The following is a 19,029-nucleotide window of genomic DNA, read 5'->3' as shown; positions in this document are numbered from 1 at the left end:
CTGGGGCTAGCACGGTCCATTAGCGGAGGATTGGTGAGTACTTCTTAGCAATCTGCTCTGAGCCTTTGCCTCGGCCCCCAAGGGAGTAGCCCAGAGGGCAGGCACTCAAATGCAGGTTGGTTTTGGAGGGTGGGAGGAAATTGGGGGTCCAGGGTCCTGTGCAACTGAAAGGTGGGTGGGGGAAAGGGCACTAGGCATTCAAACAGCTGTCCTGCTGCCTCTGGAAGAACTAGCACAGAGCGTCCTTTAAAATGACTCTGTACCTGCTGGGCCCATTGCTGCGGCTGGCACCTGCTCCCGGGGCATAAAACGGATCCCACAGATGCAGAAGGGGCGTCCTGCCTTCCCTGCTGCAGGCCGGGGGGGGGCGGGGGGGGGTCTAAGGCGTGCCTGGGAACAAGGAGAGGTATCTGCCTCCCCTTTGTGAATCAACTAGCTGAAGTGCTGCCAAGCAGGGTATGAAACAAAGCAATGTGGAAATGGTTTCCTGGCTCCTGAAGCTTCCTCTGCACGAGAGGGAGGAGGCTAAAGCAGCTTTCTTTCATTAAAAGCCCCAGAATGTGCAGAGCTGCCTTTGTCAAGGCATAAGGGAAGGGAGAAAGCAGCCCTGGCTCTTAATCCTCATTGATTCTCCTGCTCCAGGATTTGAGTAGCCACCCCTGCCTGAAAGGTGTTCAGCGGATTAGCCCTGCTGCAACCCCTAGGAATGCTACCCTCAATTGTTCCCCCTCGGAGGTTGCCAGAGGCTCTGTGGGTGGTGGGTATCAAGGGCAGGGGGGGATCTGCCTCCCCAAAGAGCCAGGCATGGCTCTGCCCCTAGGCCCCTTCCTGCTCTGCAGCTCCTGCGTGATGGCCCCAGCTCAGGCTCAGGCCCGAGGAGGTTGTAGCTGCACTGCCCACCCTCCCTGGGCTGTGGGTACTCACCTGGGATGGGATCCTGTGGGGCTGGGGGCTAGTCTACCCCCTCAGCTGGTGATTGTCTCCCTGCCCATAAGACTCCTTGCTGCTCACACATCTCCTGCTCCTCCTCCCCTCGGCACACAAGTCTTCAAGCAACGTCCTTGGGCGAGGGCTTGCTTCCCCTGGTGATCACAAAACCACCCCTCCCTGCAAGTGGTTCTCACCCTGAAGCCGAGGGCCCCACTTGCATCCCTACCATGGTGTTCCCCACTATCAAGGCCTCACCTATAATTGCTGTTTAGTGTGGCTGACTCAGGCTGTTATCAGTGTTGTAGCCATGTCAGTCTCAGGACATCAGAGAGATGGGGTCGGTGGGGGGGTTAATACCTTTCATTGGACCAACTTTTGTTGGTGAGAGAGACAAGAGTGAAAGGTTGTGTCTCAGGGTTAGTGAGAGTCTCATGATCTGTGATGAATTCCGTGAAACCCCAGCTCCTGAACTCCTGTGAATCTAGGAGCCTCTCAGCCAGCCTTTAAAACAAGAGTCAGTTTTTAGCCCTGCTGCATGGGGGAAAAAGCTGGAGTGGCTCCTACAGGCTGGGATGGAAACACCAGAAGGTCAATGTGCAGAGCCTGACGCTTTTAAAATCTCAGGATTTTGAAGAGCCTGATTTGTGAGTCACACTATTGTGAACCCTAAGGGTTCTGATCATGAATCAGCAGGTGTTGCACAAAGTTCCTGCTGGAGTAGAGGGGGGCAAACAAAAATTTGGTGAATAGTAAATATGCCCCAAAAAGTCCATGGGGGGGGGGGGCACTGCACCTACTCACTAATCTGGGTCAGATCAGCCAATAGTTTCACCTGGAACATGTTTGGAAAAGTCACGGTTGGGTTTGGTTGGACGTTTTTTAAATGTCCAGTTTTGATGTTCCAGTTTGAATTGACATTTTCCAAACAATGTTGTGCGATGACATTTTTAAATGAAATGTCAATTTAAATCAATGTTTTGTTTTAAAATGTTGATTTGAATCCCCGGTCAGTGTTTCATGTGACCTGAAACTGGGGGGTTTTATTTTTCATTTTGGGATGGAAAAACTGAAGCAATTGGGTTGTTTTTTTTTTGTTTTGGCCACTGAGCTGAAACATCAAGTATTGTCCTGCTCTGTCCTTGCGTGTACTCCCTGTAAGCCCAGCCCTTAGGCATGTGCTCCCCAATCGATCAGGGGGCTCACCCAAAACTCAAACACTTCCAAATATAGCCCTCCCCCTACCCCACAGCCAGCCACAAACATCATCCTAAACTGCTCCACCCTGAGTGCTTCTCCAGCCCCTCCCTCACTAACCCCACAAATTGCTGATGCTCCCTCCCTCCCCCCCCACAACCCCCCCCCCCTGCTGTTCTTCCCCTAATCCACTGCCCTGGGCTCTTCACCGCAATTTCCTCCCAAACTCTCTGCCCCTCCACTCAAGTGCTCCCCCTTCTTCGAGTAGCATCCCTAGGGGTATGTCTTCACTACCGCCGTATCGGTGGGTAGCAATCGATTTCTCGGGGATCGATATATTGCGTCTCGTCTAGACGCGATATATCGATCCCCGAACGCGCTCCTGTCAACTCCGGAACTCCACCAACGTGAATGGCAGTAGCGGAGTCGACAGGGGGATCCGCGGACGTCGATCTCGTGCCGTGAGAACGGTAGGTAACTCGATCTAAGATATTTCGACTTCAGCTACGCTATTCACGTAGCTGAAGTTGCATATCTTAGATCGCTTCCCCACCCCCCGGTGTAGACCAGCCCTATGGGTGTGCATGTGCGTGTCCCCCTCAAGCCCTGATCGGAACGTTCTAGCTACCGGTGCCCATTCAGCCCACGCTTACCCCCCATGCACTGAAGCGTCCTGCTCAGCCATTGGTGCTGTGACACACTAGTCATAGCTACTGATGCAAGCTCAGCTGGGGGTGCCTGGACCCTGTGTACCAAGCAAGCAGCGGTGTTTGACATCCACAAAGCCTGTGTTATGCTCATTATTGGCAACCTCAGCTATAGTGTCAGTACCAGGGTCTTTTCCAGTACCACAGTTCTGATACTTGATGGATCGCTCAGTGTCGGATGAACCAGAGTCCCAGTTGCTGTCAGGTACTGAGCATCTCATGGTACCAAGATCTCAGTCTCTAAGTGACCGCTCCCTGGCAGAGGTTTCTCCTCTGTCCTCAGTGGCAGCTCCCCCACAGGAAGATGTTGAGAAAAAAGAAGCGGACACCGTTGTTCTGTTTGAGGTTCTCCTACATCGCCCTGTAGGAACCTGCCCTCACACAGTGAGGACTCTGCAGCTCATCAGGCGTGGTGGAAGCAGCCCTGTATACAACTTCTGCTCCCTTATAGACCCCCACAATGCTGATACTGGGACCCATGGGCTGCTTAGCTGCAACAATCCAGTAAATACTGGTACTGTCCCTTAGGGAGACTGGGGTTCCACATCCTCCCTCTACCCTTTCAAGGTAGGAGATGTTGAAGGGCAGATGTGGAAGTCACCCCTGAAAGTCCCATTTTGTTGTCACCGCTGGATGAGGCACTCATGCTTCCCCCTCTTTCTCTCGCTAACAATTTCAGGGCCTCATTAGAAGGGTAGCGAGTGCACTACAGCTCCCTCTGGAGGATGTCAAAGACTAGCAGCACAGGCACTCAGCAACACCCTCCAGAGTGGCACTGCCTGTTAAAGAGGCTCTTGTGGATCCAGCTCAGACAGCCTGGCAGAGCCCGTGCCACCAACATGCAAAAGGGCAGCAAGTATTGTGCACCCTTAAGGACTCGGACTTTGTTTTGCCATCACCAACCTAACTGCCTCATGGTGGATGCTGCAAAGGAGGGGGCTAGGCAGCATTTTTCAAGGGCTACCCCGTGACAAGGATCCGACTTTCGTCCAAAGAGATCCAGTCTTTTCTTACTCGTCCCCGGTCTTGCAGTTCTGCATCACACACTATCAGGTGGCCATGGCCAAAAGAACTTAACTACCGGTAATTACAAGACGTTTACAGCCTTTATTAAACATCTGCCATGTGACTGTAGGGAACCATTCCAGTCTAGTGTTGCAGAGGGTCAACTGCTGCCCAGACCAGCTCTCCAAGCATCCTTAGCTGTTGCGGATCCGGCTGTCAGGTCTATCTCCACGGTGATAGTTATGCTCAGGGAGGCATGACGCCAACTTTTGGGGTTTCCAATAGAGGTTCAAGACGCAATAGGTAACCTCCCCTTTGATGGTCATAAACTCTTCTCAGAGACCACGAATGACTCCCTGCACATGCTTAAGGACACCAGAGCTACCTTACGTTCATTGGGTGTTTATATGCCTACAAGCAAGAAGCATTGCAGTAGGTCCCAGACTGCCCAGAGATCATGCCCTGCTCAGTTCTCAGGGCACCAAAGACCCAGGGAACTCCCCAGAAAGAGAGAGATTTCAGAGGAAGAGGGCCATCCAGCCAGCCACCCAGGTATCATCTCAACAGCAGCTTTGGTGGGTTGGACGAAGGTTCAATTCCTTCCATTCCTCTGATTTTACAGTTGCACCCTCACTCCCTCTGGCGAACCGCCTTGTCCATTTTCACCAGGCCTGGGAGTGGATCACCATAGACCAATGGATCTTGGTGGCCGTAACATCGGGCTACGCCATCCAGTTTTTGCCACTCCCTTTCACACCCATTCCTGGCCCCTCTCATGGTCTTCTACTAAGGGAAGAGCTGGACACTCCTCCAGCTAGGAGCGATAGAGCCAGTCCTTTCCCCTCACAGGGGCAGGGGGTTCTATTCAGAATATCTCCTAGTATTGAAAAAGGATGGAGATTGGAGGCCACTCTTAGATCTAAGACAGTTGAACAAATTTGTGAAGCTTGAAAAAACCAGAATGGTGACTCTTAACCATCATAATTCAGGCTCTAGAGGAAGGGGATTGTTTTTCCTCCCTTTACCTACAAAAAACCTCTTTCCAAACACCCATCACACAGGAAATATCTATGATTCACTGTAGGCAAAGATCATTTCCAATAACAAGTGATTTTCTGTTGGTCCGTCTTCAGCCCCAATAGTGTTCTTGGAGGGTTGCGCGGTAGTGGTGGCTTACTTGTGTTGTCAGATGCTACTGGTGTGGTGCTCTGCTCTGTTCAATGTTGATATCAGTAGGCTGCGTGCATGTGTTCCCTCTGTGTGCTGTCCCAGCTCTGCGCAGATAGCTGACACAGCAGACCCCGAGAGAACCCCCAATGACCACAGACTCTAATAAGGTACGAAGGCACGTCGGCCAGGTTTATTGTCAAAGGAAGCACAATAATAGTTCCCTCTAGACTTTACTCTACAGGACATACTACGAATATGTGCCCCCTGGCAATGGACTCAGCTCAGTCAGTGGCGGGACTTTCCACTGCCCCCGAGGCTAGACAAAGACATCCACTCGGGTGCATTCTTATACAGAGGTACAAACAAGTTACACATCACTCCTGACGTATTGAGGTGCAACCCCTCTACGTAGCAAGGTACAACCCCTCTATGTAGTAAGGTGCTGCCTCTCACCTTGTACATGTGGGTTCGAACAAAACAACGCTATCCATCATATTACCCTTTTGGCCCTGTCATTGGGATGGGTCGGCCTGTTCCTTGTTATCTGTGTGGAGTGTACAAGTATGCGAATGTTCTGATATCTGGTGTCCAGTACCTTTTAGGTATGTCTCTTTTTGCAGTATAAGCCCTTCCCTTGCCAGCTTCTGAGAGCAGGGCCTGCCTCTGGCTCACAGCTTAACTTTGCTTTATGTTAGCAAAGTCTTGACCATTACTTTAGTTCAGGCCTCATACTGGGCCTCTGATAAGGGTTTATGTTTCAGGGCCTCATCTTACTACAACTTGTACCTCAGCGACCGGCTTCTCAAAGGCTGCTCTTTCCAGGCAGAGTTGTCGTCCAGTAAGAAGGCTCTGTTCTGAGAGTTGGGCCTATAGCTGAATCTAAAGAAACCCACATTAGTACCAGTGAAAGGAATACCATTTATAGGGGCATATATGGACTCAGGGACAGCCGGCGCGTACCTTCTTTCAAACAGATTTGTGACTGTCGGGACTGGTAGGGACGATTCAGGGAAGCCCTCAGACATCACTAAGGAGCTGTCTTCAACTCCTTGGCAATATGGTAGCTTGTACCTTTGGGATCAATCATGCAAGGTTACACCTCCACTTCTTCCAAGGTTGGTTGAGAACTGCCTGTTCTCTGACTAGGGACAGCCTGGACAGACAGGTCATGGTCCCCTTGCACGTGAAGAGCTCCCTGAACTGGTGAAAGGAGCAACACCATGTCTGGCCTGTGTTGTTCATAGATTTTAAGATCAGCAGGGATCTTTGTCATCATCTAGTCTGACCTCCTGCCTCATGCAGGCTAGAGCCCTGCCCCCACAATAATTCCTGGAGCAGATCTTTTCAAAAAAAACATCCAATCTTGATTTTTAAAATGGCCAGTGATGGAGAATCCACCACAACCCTTGGTGTAAACTGTGTTCCAATTGTTAATTATACTCAACCCTTAACATTTCCTGCCTGAATTTGTCTACCTTCAACTTCCAGCCATTGGATCATGTTATATCTTCTGCTAGACTGAAGAGCCCATTATTAAACATTTGTTCTCTATGTAGGTACTTCTAGATTATAATCATGTCTCCCCTTATAGAATCATAGAACTGTAGGGGTGGAAGGGACCTCAAGAGGTCCTCAGGTCCAGCCCCGGACACTGAGGCAGGACCAAGTAAACATAAGGAGGGTCTAACAGGTGTTTGTCCAATCTGTTTTTAAAAACCTCCAATGACTGGGATTCCACAGCCTCTTTTGGAAGCCTACACCAGAGTTTAACTACCCTTCGGGTCAAAGTTTTCTCTGCTATCTAACCTAAAATCTCCCTTGCTGCAGATTAAGCCCATTACTTCTTGTCCTATCTTCAGTGAACATGGAGAACAATTGATCACTGTTATAAAGACGACTGACCTTAACATAATTGACGACTATTATCAGGTCGTCCCCCCCCCCACCCAGTCTTTTCTTTTGACCATACATATCCAGTTGTTATTGGGGCTTTTTTAAACCTTCCGTCATAGGTGAGGTTTCAAAACCTTTTATCATTTTTGTTGCTCTCTGGACGCTCTCCACTTTGCCCACATCTTCCCTAAAGTTTGGTGTCCAGAATTAGACACAGTGCTCCAGCTGAGCCCAAGTAGAGTGGGACAATTACTCCCCCATCTTCCATACAATGCTCCTGTTAATACACCCAACAATATTAGCCTGCTGTGCAGCTGCGTCACACTATTGACTTGTATTCAGTTCATGATCCACTATAACGCCCAGATTATTTCCAGCAGTACTATACCATGCCAGTTATTCCCACTTTGTAGCTGTGCATTTGATTTTTTCATCTTAAGTCAAGATCTTTGTACTTGTCTTTATTGAATTTCACCTTGCTGATTTCAGACCAATTCTCCAGCTGGTCATGGTCATTTTGAATTCTAATTGTGTCCTCCAAGCTGTCTCCAACCCCTCCCAGCTTTGTGTCATCTGCACATTTTATAAACATACTCTTCTCTCCCTTATCTAAATCATTAATGAAAGTAGTGAATAATACCAGACCCAGGACTGACCCCGGTGGGACCCCACTAGGTACACCCTCCCAGTTTAGCAATGAACCATTGATCAAACCCAGGTTCTCAGACTCACTGCCATGGGGCTTCTTTGTGGGGTAGACACTCTTTATGCTACTACTCACATGCAGCTCAGAACACAGAAACACACAACAGCTCCACCTAGGACAGGGAGTCACCTTTATTAACCCTTGAGTGGAAACAAACCCCTTTGACCCACCTTCCTCCCCTGAGTGACTGACATCCACAGGGTTTGCAGAAGGAAACAGACCAATCCAGGATTTCACTGTTTAAACCCTGGATCACTCAGTAACCTGGGCACAAACAAATGTGGTTTAATGCAGCCCAATGCAAAGTCATACATCTAGGAACCAAGAATATAGGTGACAATGACAGGATACAGAGCTGTCTCCTGGAAAGCAGGGACATTGAGAAGGAGTTAAATGTTCAGGTGGAAACCAACTAAGCGTGCTCCCAGTGCACTGCAGTGTATAGGAGACCTCCTGTGATCCTTGGATGTTAAGCAGAGGAACATCAAGCAGGAGTAAGGAGATGGGATTACTTCTATATATGGCATGAGTGAGACAGTTTTAGGAGAATACATCCAGTTCTGTTGGCCACATTTCAAAAAAGGAGGTTGAAAAATTGGAAAGTGTTCAGATAAGAGCCACACAAATGACTTGAAGTCTGGAAAACCTACCTTCCCCGGGGAAACTAAAGCTCAAACTATTTAGTTTATTCAAGAGAAGGGTGAGATATGACTTGATAGCCGGCTTAAGTACCTCTGTGAGAAGATCTCTGATAACAGAGATATTTAAGTTAGCAAACCAAGGCAGGCCAAGGTTCAAGGGCTGGAACTTAAAGATAAAACATTCAAACTGGAAATAGGTGCTGGTAGATTTGGAAGGATTTGAGATTGGTAAATGTCAGTTTTACTGTACACACACAAATGGGTGAAAAGATATTTCCATCAATAATAAGAATTTACAGATAGGCAAAGTGGGATGGGGGGAGGGTAATGCTGCTTGAGAACTCGTCAGAGTCAAAACCCAGGAATTTAGACTTCTGGGTCAGGCTTGTTGCAAATGGGCTAGTGAATGAATATTGAAAACAGTTATTCTTTGACTTAAGGGTATTTACTTTGACATGATGCTGACAATTGGTGTATCAATGGTTTACAAAGCTTTACTTTTCTGAAATTCAAAGGGGCTTCTGTCCTGAAACAATTGTGTGACCCCCTCCAATAATTCCCCACAACTGTGAAAAATTAAATTGATCATAAAAATTCTTAAAAATAAATATCAACATTGTCCAATTACATGTTTAAACAATCAAATTCTGCCAAGCCTAGAACTAAGTCACAATTTTTTTAACTGAGAATAATTAGCCAATGCAGCAACTTACCAAATGATGTAGTGGATTCTTCATCACCTGGAGTCTTTTTACATCAAGACTGGCTGTCTCTTTCTAAAGGATACTCTGTATCTCAACCACCAGTCATTGGGCTTAATTAATGCTCTAATAATACCATGTAAAAATTGTTAAAAGCCCATTAAGGCTGTACAATGAAGTGCTGAAGAGGCAGGAAATGTCAGTTATGTCCATGCAGCCTTCGTTCCGCCCTCTGGTGCGGATGCATTGTGAAACAGTCCTTAATTCTATGCTCACAGACGTTGTTCCTGTCGAACCCCGGCCTGTTCAGTGCACAGGATGGACTGGAAACCGTGGATGAGGCAGCTGAGTCATGTTTCTTTTTATCCCCAGGCAGGAGCCCTGCCTTGAGCACTGCCCATCCGGTGTGCTGCGGGATGTATCCATAGGCGAGGCAGAGCTTGTCCAGTATAGTAAATTCTAGAAGTGCAGGCAAGAGGCCTCTTGTTCCTTTGTGACATGAAACAAGGATGAGTCCAGGATCCGCTGTTTTCTGCCCACACTGGCATAGCCCTGTGCCATCCCCACGCGTGGCAGTGCAGGCATACGCCAGACTACATTCCTCTGGGGCACCAGTGCGCCTGCCTTAAAGCAAATATCGGCCATGATAAATATAACATGGCATGTAGGAAATACAGCAGCCCAAGAACCGCCAGAGACCCATGGTCCATCTTGCCCAGGGCCTCTTTCCAACAGTGGCCAGAACCCTGCAGTGGATAATGGTGGACTAACCTGCCCCAGGGAAGTTTCTCACTGTACCCATCGGTGACACTCCCAGGGGTACCCAGGGTTGTAAGGCCCCTGCCCTTCCTGTGAGGACGTCTTGTCTGGCCCTGCTGTGGACCAGCTCTCTGAAACCACCAGCCCCTGGTAGCACCAGAACTGCCTCACAGGCCTCACTCTCTCTGTACAGCGAGTGCTAGAAAGGCCCCAAGTCCTCCAAATGTTCCCTGTAGCTTCCAGCCCCTGCTCCCCTGAACACTGAGTTACCAGGGCCACTGTTCCCAACACACCAGCTTCTTAATGAGGCCTCAGAACCCAGCTCTGCTAAACACACAAGAGTGAAAACAAGAATATTAGCAAAGAACAGTCTAGAGTGAGTTAGAGCATTGGAAACGGATGGTTACGTATAAAACACAATAACGCTCTTTCTGGAGCCTAAACATAACTACCAGGTTTGACCCTCCTGTCTAAGGAAGCTTTTCTCACCCAAAGTTCTCTCCAGTGGTTCCAGCCAGGCCTGGCCAACAGCCCTCTTTCATGCTGTCCATTTACCTCCTAGGTGAAGGAGCCAGGGTGTGAGGTTCTGCAGAGACCACAGCCCGGATGGGCAGGGTGCGGGATGGCCAGTGCCTCCATGCCGTTACCCAGCAGCGTTAGCACATAGACCCTATGGACGTACCTACCACAGAAAGTACCACCCCAGATGGCCAAACTGACAGCTTCTCTCATGGCCCCTTGTTGGTCCAGGCTCCCTATTTAAGCCCAGGAGGGGTTCCCGGAGGCGTCTGTGCAACAAGATGGACTCCTCCGCCAGCTGTAGCTACAGATCTGCCTGCCGGCTCGCTCTTGGACAACTGACCTCAGTTCTGAGCCTTGGCTCTGACCCCTGGTTCTTGACTCAGGTTCTGGCCTTTGACGCTGTTCTTGGCCATCACTGGTCCAGCCACTATGCCTGACCACCCACGCCCCGGTTGTGAAAGTTTGCACCCCTAACTCCCTCTGTGGAAATGGCCTCAGGGAGGGACTGGAAGCAGCAGGCGTACCGCCCCCCAGCACACCCCAAGGGACACCAGGACCACAGGAGCAGGTTGACCATCTCCAGGCAGAAAATCATGCACGGTGAGCTCAGGTGATGCACTTTTTGGCTGAGAATCAGCCCCTTTGGGAACAAGTGCCCCACTTGCCCAAAGAAAACACCGCAGCCAGGCATGGGTTGTGGCCCTGCCTCCTGAACAAGGTCCCAGGTACCCCCGCTTGAGCATTTTGATAGAAGCAGCCAAAAATTCAGAGGGCTCCTCAGTCAATGTCACCTATTTTTCCTGCTCCACCCCAGACCTATTCCACAGAGCAGGCAAAAGTGGAAGTGTTGGACTGGCCTTCCCCTCTTGGAACAAAATACCCCAGTGGTGTAGGGTTGGAACACTTCCCTGCAAGCCTTCTCAACTCTTCAGTGCTACTCAGCCGAAGCCACCCTGCGAAGGATCTGGCCAGGCCAGGCTACCTCGTACACCTCACCTCTCCAATGGCTCACTGCTGCCGCAGAATGGAATGGGACAGCTCGGCTTTATCCATTTTGAGGCGGGCTCCAGGGAGAGACCAAGGACGAGCAGGTCCGGGCAGAAACACCTACAAGTCTGGATGCCTTCATCAACTTGTATTGACAGCCCGTTGTGTGAGTGAAGGGAGGAGAAAAAAGGGTATCGCTGCTGCCCGGTCGATACCCCAGCCCCATCATCTGCAGACCAGACCCCCGAGCCCAGGTGGGTCAGTCTGGCTCACTGGCATCTGACCACCAAGGAGGGGGAGCAAGGCTGGTGTAATAACCTGTGTTTTTATGGCAGCGAGCCCAGCCCCAACTGGCTGCCTGCCCTTTGCAAACACGAGCCCGGAGAGACGTGACTGGAACGTGCCCTGGGCCACATAGGTCCTCAGCACACCTTCAAATACGGATACAGTTACGCATTCAGGGTGAGTCCCAACAGATACGTCCACACTGGGCCCTTGTTGATTCTGATGCTGATGATAATTTTATAGACACCAGTACAGCTCAAGCTGTGGAAATCCTCGAATGGCTGAAATCTACCCTGGACCGCCTAGAGATGATAGTCTGGTCACTCCTGTCCCCAGGTCTGATGGAGGAAGAGACTGCATCCCTGGAAGTCACCATCCAAGGACACCGAGCGACACTGGGATTCAGTGCAATCCATTATCTGCATTTCCCACTGATACTCAGCGTCTTGTTTCTGGCTCTCTACAACCCCCAGGTCGTCTGGTGGTAACAAAACATCAGCTTCCCCTACAAATTTTGCCAGCAAGTCTGTCTGCTCACAGCTGGCCATGGGTCTTTGGACCTGGGTAGACCCTTCTAGCGTGAGGCAGTGCTCATCTCAAGGGAATCCCAGGCACTGGTGAGGGGTCAGGTGGGGCCATGCTCAGGATTGACCCTCAACCTCTACCAGTCAATAGCAAAACTAGGGATGTTTTTGAGAAAAATAATGCGGCTACCCTACTCCCGCACCGGGACGACAACTGCCCCATAAATTTGCAGTCTAGGGCACAGGCCCTTTAGGGTCAAATCTACGCAATGTCTAAACCAGAGCCAGCCACTCTACCCCTTACCTCTGATCCCTGAACTGCTAGACCATGTAAGGTGGTCTTGGCTATCTACGAAAATGGACCTTTGGGGGTAGGGTTGTAGCTTGGTGCACATCTGGGCAGGGGATGAATGGAAGACCACCTTCCAAATCCATTACGATCACTTCAAGCCCTTAGTGATGCCGTCTGATCTTATGAACACCCTGGCAACCTTCTAGCACTTTAACGACGTGTTCTGGGACCTCTTGGACCAATATGTAGCCACCTATCGCGACAATACACTGTCAAACTGCCTGCAGTGACTCAAGAGCGAGACTCAGGGCAGACTGTTTGGAACCAGGGCACAAACACCAAATTGGCTGTGAATTCTATACATGGATTTCACCCACCAGTTATCAAGTGTAAACTCCTCAGGCCCTATAACAGCTAAACATGGAGTCACAGACAGTCCTCCTTGGGTACTCCGGTCTATCTGGCTACCCAGGTGAGCTTACCTTTGTGATAGATGGTCCCTTACACCAAGAATCAGAGAAATATTCAGGTTATTCCCAGTCCTAAAGGATCAGTCACTTAACACAGGCCAATCACTCCTTAGATCTCACAGCAAAGACAATGCTCGTTGCTAATCCTATAATAAACTATCTGAAGCTTTATTAACTAGGCAAAGGAAATGAGAGTTATGTACAAGATTAAAGCAGGCAAACATACACCCACAATGAGTTGCAATCTTACCTTTTGAAACTTAAGAGAAGTTTCTATAATAAGCAAGCTCTCTATGTCTGTTTGCCAGGAGCTGGGAATGGGCGACAGGGGATGGATCACTTGATTGCCTGCCCTGTTCATTCCCTCTGGGGCACCTGGCATTGGCCACTGTCAGAAGACAGGATACTGGGCTAGGTGGATCTTTGGTCTGACCCTGTCTGGCCGTTCTTAGGTTGGCTGACTGAAAACCTGTTTTTCACCTCAGCTGAAACAGACCTTATGACCATAATTTTCAGTGTATATAGATCACTCCTCACAAATCAGGCTTGTGTGCCTTTCACTATGATAGTGTGACACCACCCCCACCACCCCCCAGCTCTTACGTGAGACCTCCCATCACCTGCCAGCCCCAGGATACCCCTGTAACCCCTCTGAGCCCCTCGGTGCCCGGGCCCACCTCCAGCTAATGTCTGGCTCATGCCCTGAAGCAGGAGGGCTTAAAGCCCTGATCCATTTGTACGTCGGGTCTAGTACATGAGTGTGGATTATCTACAGACACCACTGAGCCTTTGCGTGACTCTTCCCGGCTGACGAGGCTTGTGTGCAGGCTGACAGGGGACCATCAGCTTTGCCTCATCCTGCAGCTCAGCAGCATGGCCACCAGGGGGAGGCAGTGCTACGTGCCTGGTACAGATCTGGAGCATCCTTCATGCCTGCTAGCAGTGAGCTGGGGCTATGCTGGGGGGGGGGGTGCTGCACCAGCCCCAGAGCTGCCTGCTGGGCCCAGGCCTTCTGTACTGGGAACCTGCCCTCAGCCCTGCCTTCCTCCCTCAACACAGGCCTGCTGGCAGCACTGGCACATCGCCCCCATCCATCCTCTGCCAGTTCTCCCGCCCAAGCTCCTGGACTCTGGCCTGGTCGGGGGGTGGTTAAGTGTCTGTGTTTCTGTCCTGGGAGTGGAGACCTGTGGCGGGGTTTGGCATGTCGCCTGAGGAGAACAGACTGGGTATGAGGGTGGGTCTCAGCTGGGTGAACCCATCCAGACTCCCTCAGGCATGAATCCAAGTCATCACCCCAGGGACCATAAATCCCCCTCCTCCTCCTCAACATGGCATCCCTGTGGCTTCTCCAAACCCTCAGCAATTAGCCAGTGTCAACTGCCAGGGACTAGCTGGTGGTCTAGCCAGTGGGCCGTACTGAGGACTAGCCAGAGGGGTCGTGGTCTCTCTGGCTAAGGTCCATTCACACAGCTGTGGGAACCTCCGCTCTGCAGGAATCGGATAACGTACCAACTCCACGCAGCCCCAATGTACTCCGGAGCCTGTGGGGGAGAGATGCACCAGGTCAAGCCTACCCTGAGCCCTCAGTAACCAACATAGAGATTAACCTGCCTCTTCGTGTAAATATCTACTGAGCAATGAACACAGGGTTGCTGTATTCATGGCCCTGGGCTGGAGTGATCGGTGACTAGGGTGTGGTGAGGAACCTAGCAAATCAAACTCTTTAAGACAGAAATACTCACAGGAGGTGCTGGTGCTGCCTCTTGGTGCTGTCTGTGGTAAGCGTGCCCTGCGGGTACAGTGACAGCCGGTGGCAGGTTATAACTGGATGTAAATCTTGCCAGGGTCCCGTTCTCCTGACGGGGAAGTGGAGGCCTGGTGCTAAATTGGAAAAGACTGAAAACCAAGGAGATCCAGCCTGTTGGGGCTGGGTCCTGCTTTGAGCAGGGGGTTGGACTAGATACCTCCTGAGGTCCCTGCCAACCCTGATAGTCTATGATTCTATGACAATGAAGGGGTCAGGGGAGAATAGGGTGACCAGATGTCCTGATTTTATAGGGACAGTTCCAATATTTCGGGCTTTTTCTTATATAGGTTTCTATTACCCCCACCCCACCCCACCCCACCCCTACCCCCATCCTGATTTTTCACACTTGCTGACTGGTCACCCTAGGGGAGAATCACAAAGAGAAAAGACAGGCAAACTCCAGTGACTGCTTGCCACAGAGCCCGGGTCCAGAGGACAGTGAGACAGGCCATTTCTGGGTTAAAGTTCCTGGAGTTGAGACTCCCTGGATCCCATATTCATAGGGGACTAAGGACCCAGTAGATGCTGGGTCACACATACAGCCAGCCACGGCCCAAGGGAGTTTGCTTCCAGTGCAGAAAATAAAGTGATCCAAAAAATAAAACTTCCCAGCCAGAGAAGAAACAGCTGAGCACCTGCCTTTTGCTGACAGCAAGACACTGCCTGAGAATCACAGCACCGATGCTCCAAGCCACTGGCACTGGAAGAGATGGGGACACAGGCTGGTGAATGAGAGGCACGTGATTCTGCTGCCCCAAGACTCAGTGAAAAGCCCCATTGATTTGAATGGCAGCAGGAGCCTCCAGCCCTGCATGCCAGGTGTAATAGAAAGAAGACGTCCCCTGAAAAGGACACCAGAAGTAAGCCCTTTGCATGACAAGAATGCAATGGGGAGGAAGCAGCCAGGGGGACTTCAAAAGGGGCTGCTCAAAGAACAGGCAATAAGGAAAACTCTGTACTGGAAACAAGATGGCAGAAAGGCAACCAGATACAGGGTCCGGCTGTCAGAGACATAAGTTCATTCCCTCTTGCTGAGCAGAAGCAAGGGTCAGGGCCCTGCAGGGCAGCTTCCCATTGGAGCAGAAATCAGGGATGCAGCGTCTGGGTATATTCTTAGGAGAACTTGTTTATTTAATGCTATAGACACCAGTTCTGGAACAGAGATGGTCACAAATGCAAAAAGGACAACATTCAGCCAAAACATGATCTGTCTGGAACATCATGTCGAAGGCCCACACATTCACAGGCAGTCGATGGGTTGATCAGCATGCCAGCACCGTTATCCCCATAGCTGGGTACTGTGGAGGAGGCCAAAGGTCAAAACACTCCAGGAGATGCAAATATTCTCCTTCGTGTTTTACAACATAGAATTTACCATCTCGCTCAGCATTCTGGAGGCACCTTTGCATGAGGCAGTGTCAGCACTGCACTACAGAGCACCAAGACGAACGTCCATGCCAGCCACGGCCAACGATCAGACCGAAAAGGTGAAGTGATGCCTCCAAGACTGGTAGCCAAAGGGTGATGAATTCAACAAACTCTGCAAAAGCCAAACAAGTAGGAAGGGATGCTGGCCTGGAGCTTTCCATGTCCGTGTGTCAAGTGACACCACCACCACCAGGGTTTGCTCCTCTGAAGTCTGGGCTGCCACATTACAGACGATCCCTGTTTCTTCCATTTGTGCTCTACTCACACAGCTAAATAACACATTTGGAGCTTGTAGTAAAACTCTGTTTTGCTGTCTATTTATTTCAACAAATACAACTACATTGTACTACTTGGAAAATGACTTAGCTACTATATACTGTATGTACCTGATGACAAACATGGGGAGTAAAATCTGGCCCCACTGAAGTCAACATGAGTTCAGTTCAGCCAGGATTTCTTTTGAAGCATCCAAATGTCATTAAGAACACTGACTACTCTGCCTGTGACTGCAGCTACTGGGGGATGTTCTTTTTCCTCCCTTGCTTGCCCAAAAAACTACTTCTTCACCACAGTGAGTAAGGTCTGGTTGGCCATGTCAGACCTAGGGGGAAAGGTGTGTTTTAGCATGTGTTAGCTAACACCAGTTAAAATTCTAACGCAGACAAGGCAAACTATTCTGTTAGCACTTCAGCTGGTCAAGGGAACCCCCAGTTAAACCTAAAATTTGAACAGGGGCTTGAAAACTCACCTTTTTCCCCCCTAGGGAAGACAACATTCATTGCTCTGAAGGCCAGAAGGAATCATTATGATTGTCTAGTCTGACTTGTATAGCTATAGCACAGGCCAGAAAATTTCACCTAATAATGTTTGCATCAAGCCAATAACCTCTGTCAGAACTATGATAGATCTTTTAGAAAGACTTCCAGGCTTGAGTTAAAGAGTTCGGGTAATGGAACAACTTCCTTCTGGATGGTTAATGACCCTCACTCTGAAAAGCATGCCTCTTATTTCTAATCTCAATTTCTCTAGCTTCAGCTTCCAACCATTGGATCTCACTGTGCCTTTTTCTGCTTGATTAAATAGCAGTCTGGTATCAGAACTGTATTCCCCACGTTGGTATGGGTAGACCGTGCCCAAGTCACCTTCTCTTGGCTAAACTAAGCAGATCCAGCAGGAGCAGAGAGGTTACTTTATCTCTGTATTTGGCACTGGGTGTGACCACTGCTGGACTCCTGTGCCCGGTTCTGGTGCCCACATTTTAAGAAGGCTATTAAAACATCAGAGGGGTTCAGAGAAGAGCCACAAGAATGATTAAATGATTAGAAAACATGACGTATAGTGAGAGGCTCAGAAAGCTCCATCTATTTAGCTTAACGAAGAGAACGTTCAGTGATGACTGGATCACAGTCTGTAAGTAGGACTTCATGTGTCATTATATAAGACCTGCATCTGTAATTTTCACTCCATGCATCTGAAGAAGTGGTTTTTTTACCCACGAAAGCTTATACCCAAATAAATCTGTTAGTCTTTAAGGTGCCGCCAGACTCCGTTAAGTGATGACGGGATCACAGTCTGTAAGTACGGAGCTGGGGAACAAATGGTGGGCTCTTCCATGGACCTGGGAAAGTTATAACATGATCCAATCATTGGAAGTTGAAGTTAGACAGGCTGGAAACAAGGCATACCTTTTGAAAGGTGAGAATAATTAACCATTGGAACAATTTATCAAGAGTTGGTGACTTCTCCCTTGCTGACTATTTTAAATCAAGACAGGCTGTTTTTTCTAAAAGCTCTGCTCTGGGAATTATTGTGAGGAAGTCCTGTGGCCTGAGTTTTAGAGGCGGTCAGACTAGATGATCATCAGAATGATCCCTTCCCTGAACTTCTTTCATCTCTCACTATCAGGCAGGTTTGCCAGCCTGGGAGGCGCTTTTCGAACTCTTTTAGTTGGGGATTGGTCCTGCTTTGAGCAGGGGGTTGGACTAGACACCTCCTGAGGTCCCCTCCAACCCTGATATTCTATGATTCCATGATCCCTTTCCAATTTTTCAACATCCTTTTCTGAAGTGTGGACGCTGCTTAGACATCCAAGGAGAGTGTTTGCCCTTTGTCACGTTCAGAGTCTGCTCTCCAGGGTACAGTCCCCCTGTGTGTGGCTTGGCTTTGATGTCTGGAAAGCGCTGGCTGGCTCTCGTGCGATTCACCGTCTCTCAGAGAGATGCAGTTAATGGGGACAGCTCATTTGCATATCGCCTTGCCCCCCTCCCTCGATCTGCGGCTGGCAGTGACCTCCCAAGTCTGTTCTCCAGCCTAATCGCCTGGACAAAGCGCTTCATCCCCCCCCCCCCCCCCCGAACTGAACCTCTCTATGGGCTCTCCGTTACTATGGGGTCCCGGCTGCCCCTGCTCTCCCACCCCTGCGGGACGGGCTACCGCTACCCTGACAGGCCATCTCCGCTCCTCTCCCGCTCTCTTCCCCACGCCGCTGCTGCGAGAGCCTTCCCCTCCGCAGCCACGGACCGGCAGCCTCCCTGTCCCGCTCCCCAACACGCTTCGGACACGGGCTGCGGGGAGGCTGGGGACGGCGCCGGGCAAACTCCTGCCCCGCTGGGAATCGCGGCACCAAGGGACGGCCCCGCTCCTGCCAAGCGACCCTACAATAACAAATGCCCGCGGGGCCTGGGATGGGGGCGGCCGCGCCCCTCGCTCTGCCCCCGAGCCCCAGGGGGAGAAGGGCTCGGACGGGGCCCGGGCCGGGGCCGTGGCGGGACGAGGAGCCGCAGCCCGGCCGGGCACAGGGCGGGGAGGCCCCGGGGCGGGCAGGAGGCGGCGGCTCCGCGTCCCCCAGAGCCTGGCCCGGGATCAGGGGAACCAATGTGGAATTTCCTGGCTGGCCGGGCGCCCTCCTGCTGCTGCCGAGAGGGGCGCGGAGGAGGCGGCGGCGGGGCAGCTCCGCGCTCGCACTGCAGCTTCCGGCCGGGACCCCGCAGGCAGCCGCCGCCGGGGAG

This window comes from Mauremys mutica, chromosome 16 (assembly GCF_020497125.1).
Source record: "Mauremys mutica isolate MM-2020 ecotype Southern chromosome 16, ASM2049712v1, whole genome shotgun sequence".
NCBI lineage: Eukaryota > Metazoa > Chordata > Testudines > Geoemydidae > Mauremys > Mauremys mutica.
Note: the sequence above shows the minus strand (reverse complement) of the source record.